Raw genomic sequence first — 4086 nt, forward strand, 5'->3', positions numbered from 1 at the left:
GGAGCCTGGTGGGCTACCCGTCGGACATGACTGAAGTGACTTAGCAGCAGCAGGCAATTAGTAGGAGAGAAGAAGAGAGTACTAGGGCTGTTATGAAGAAGGTGATGGAATCAAGAAGATTATGGAAGGTAAAATGTGAGACTGCAGGCAGAAAAAAAACATTTTAATGGCTACACAGTCATAGTTGTTCAGTCGTTCAGTCATGTCCAACTCTATGTGACCCCATGGTCTACAGCTTTCCAGGCTTCCCTGTCCTTCACCATCTCCCAGAGTTTGCTCAAACTCATGTTCATTGAGTCAGTGATGCAGTCCAACCATCTCATCCTTTGTAGCCCTCTTCTCCTCCTGTCCTCAATCTTTCCTGGCATCAGAGTGTTTTCCAATGAGTCAGCTCTTTGCATCAAGTAGTCAAAGACCATGGTTTTAAACTTAAAATCAGGTGCAGCCCCTGTAAGCAAGATACCTTCAACATACTTAGATAACTGGGATCCCATTTCCTAGAGGTTTTTCCTCTAGAGAATGATTTTCAAATGACATAAGCAGTTTATATATGCAGTGGCTCAATTTAAAGAGCTTACAAGCCAATCCCAGCCAGTTCAAAGAAGACGGCTTGGTTCTAGAGGAGCCAGGGTAAAGTCTTTTTAAAGCTAGTCACTAGAGGACAGCCCTTCCAAAGGAAGAGACCAAAGGCTGAAAAACTGGCACAGTTTTATTTGAAGCAACCCTTCCGGAAGGAATTGAACTAGATTACTTTTTCATACCCTAAACAAACAAACAAAAAAACTCAATGGATTAAAGAGATAAATGTAAGACCGGAACCCATAAAACTCCTAGAAGAAAACATAGGCAATACACTCTTTGACATTTTTCATATTAATATTGTTCGGATCTATCTTCTTAGGCAAGGGAAACAAAAGCAAAAATAAGCAAATGATACTGCATCAAACTAAAAATCTTTATACTGCTAAGGGAACTATTAACAAAAATGAAATGTCTGCTTACTGAATGGGAGAGGATGTTTGCAAACAATATAGCCAATACAAGGGTTAATATCTAAAATACACAAAGAACTCCTACAACTTAATAGAAAAAAATAATCTGATTAAAAAATGGGCATAAAGTGCTAGAGTTCAAGGAGGAGCTAGCACTTTAAGCCCAGTTCACAAACCAGCAGCCATATCTACAAGCAGAGTTTGAAAGAAATGGATTTTTCAGGCAACCTCAGGAAGACACAACCACAGAGGCGCCTTATAAAATCTCTACCCTACTTGACAGAGGGCATTATTACTCTCTCCTGTTAGTCCCCTAATAGGACTACGCCCATTCACCTTATCCTTTTACTCATTAGCATTTACATTAAAATAGGCTGGCTGATTGGCTTATCTGTTGTTTTTAAGAGGAAACAGGAGACTTTTACTCTCTCACCATGGCGTGTCAGCCTGGGTTTTTTCCCCCTCTTTCTTAGCTCTATAGTTCTTCCAGGCTTTTTTGGAGCAGTTTAAGCCTACAGCATCACCTTCCCCTGGCACCCAAAGATCTAGGAGGAGCTTCAAGCTGTGACTAGACTTCCGATGGATTCATCAGAAGATAACCCAACCTGGACCCTAGAGTCTCTGAAAACATCCATCGATGATGCTTCCCAGGCAATGCAGGTTGCCACTCAACTCTCTGAAATGTTAGCAACAAACCTCAGTAACTTGACTCTCAACCCTAGTATCAAGTTGCCATATCTACCAGAATACCCATCTCAACTGACTGGGCAGTTACCTAGTGAGAAAACACCCCATAGGCGGAGAGGGGTAAGAACGGTGTTGAGTGAGCGGAGGTACAGGATGCAAAAGCTGATTGAATCTCTCAGACTTCGCTATGCCAAAGGAATTCCTCGTTCTGACTCTCAAAGAGAACTACAGCAGCAGGAAGACACTAAGATTCGATCAAGAGTGCGAAGATTCCAGTGTACCTGTAGTTATTGCCAGTTTAAGAGAAATCCTTCTGATGATAATTATGAGAATTATTACAACACAACATACAGTAATTATGCCATGGAATCGAATGAGTCATAAACCTTATTCTTGTACTGTTCTCTTGCTGGTAATTTTAGGATCATTATGAAGCAGCCTGGGAAAGATTGTACCAATATTTTGATAATATTTATTGTAAGTTTGTCTTTTTCACTTGCATCTCTTTCTACCTTAATACAGTTTTAACTTATGAGGAATCTATATGTAGCTTGGAATTGAAATGACTTGAATACACACTAATTCCACTTTGATCTGACACCATGAAGTACTAATTAAGTCTCAGGTATTGCCTGTTTCTTAACCCTGAAGTTGAAACTCAATATCAAGAATTTGAAACAAATTAACTTGGGAAGGAATGTAAAGATAACATTGGCTGGTTTGACCAGAGCATTATTAGTGTGTTAAATAGTAATAAAATTTTTTGATGTGCTGTTTCAGTTTTCAGTAGCAAATAGATGTGTTTATAGAAGATCTTAATAAAACTTGAGACTTATTTGAGTAACTTTAAGATAAATCCTTGTTCTTATCTTAGACTTGTTTTTGCTAGCTATGTATTAAATGAATAATACTTACCCCCATCACGTTCTCAGGATGTAAATATATCTGGTGTTCTAATTTTTTTTTTCTTTTTTTGGCATTCTAATATTTTGTGATACTGTCCTGTTGGGAATAAAGTTTACACATTTGAGGTAAGGTTAAAAAAAAAAAAAAAAAATGGGCAGAGTACCTGAGCTGACATTTTTCAAAAAAGACATATCGATGGCCAACAGACATGTGAAAAAGTGAACAACATCCCTAATCCTTAATGTAAATAAAAACCACGATGAGATATCACTTAACTTCTGTCAGAGTGACTATATCAAAAACAACAAATATCAAGTGTTGGTGAGGGTGTGGAGGAAAGAGAACCCTCATGCATTGTTGGTGAGAATGTAAATTGCTACAGCTGCTATACAAAACAGTAGGGATGTTCCTCAAAAAATTAAAACTAGAACCACTATATGAACCAGCAAAAAACAGAACCAGCAATTCTACTTACGGGTGTTTTTTCAAAGGAAGCAAAAACACTAATTTGAAACAATACATGCACTCCTATAGAGCTTCCCAGGTGGTGCTAGTGTTAAAGAACCTACCGGCCAATGCAGGAGATGTAAGAAATGTGGCTTTGATCCCTGGCTTGGGAAGATTCCCAGGAGGAGGGCATGGCAACCCACTCCAGTATTCTTGCCGGGAAAATCCCATAGACAGAGGAGCCTGGTGGGCTACCGTCCATAGGTTTGCAAAGAGACAGATACAACTGAAGCAACTTAGCAGCGGCATGCACTCCTATGGTCATTGCAGCTTATTTACAATAGCCAAGATATAGAAGTAACTTAGGTGCCCATGAACAGATGAATGGATAAAAAAGATGTGGTATATATATGTACAATATGGAGTAGGAAATGGCAACCCACTCCAGTATTCTAGCTTGGAAAATCCCATGGACAGAGGAACCTGGAGGGCTGCAGACCATGGGGTCACAAAGAGTTGGACATGACTGAGCACACACACACACACACACACACATGCATATATTTATATACATACATAATATTACTCAGTCATAAAAAATGATAAAACCTTGCCATCTGTGACATATGGATGATCCTAGAGGGTTTTATGCTAAGTGAAACGTCAAACATAATAAGACAGCTAGCATACGATTTCAGTTACAGGTGGAACCTCAAAAGAATACAAATTAGCAAACACAGCAAAACAGAAAAAGACTCATGGATAGAGGTATGGTTGTCAGAGAAAGAAGGTTGTGGAGGAAGAGTGAAATAGGTGAGAGAGATTAAGAGACACAAGTTCGAGGGAGGAGCTAAGATGGCGGAGGAATAGGATGGGGAGAACACTTTCTCCCCCACAAATTCATCAAAAGAACATTTAAACGCCGAGTAAATTCCACAAAACAACTTCTGAAAGCCGGCAGAGGACATCAGGCACCCAGAAAAGCAACCCAAGTCTTCGAAAGGAGAGAGAAGAAATACAGCTCCACTCACCAGAACACTGACACAAGCTTCCC

The 4086-nt window shown here is 39.5% G+C and overlaps 1 pseudogene; it reads left to right on the forward strand.

Annotated features, from left to right (window-relative positions):
* The first annotated feature begins 1144 nt into the window (after positions 1 to 1144).
* Positions 1145 to 2523, forward strand: LOC147357647 (developmental pluripotency-associated protein 3 pseudogene; annotated as a pseudogene).
* The last annotated feature ends 1563 nt before the right edge of the window (positions 2524 to 4086 follow it).

Source organism: Bos grunniens, chromosome 15 (assembly GCF_055505025.1).
Source record: "Bos grunniens cultivar Pamir isolate PY7600 chromosome 15, Bosgru_T2T1.0, whole genome shotgun sequence".
In the NCBI taxonomy this organism is placed as follows: Eukaryota; Metazoa; Chordata; class Mammalia; order Artiodactyla; family Bovidae; genus Bos; species Bos grunniens.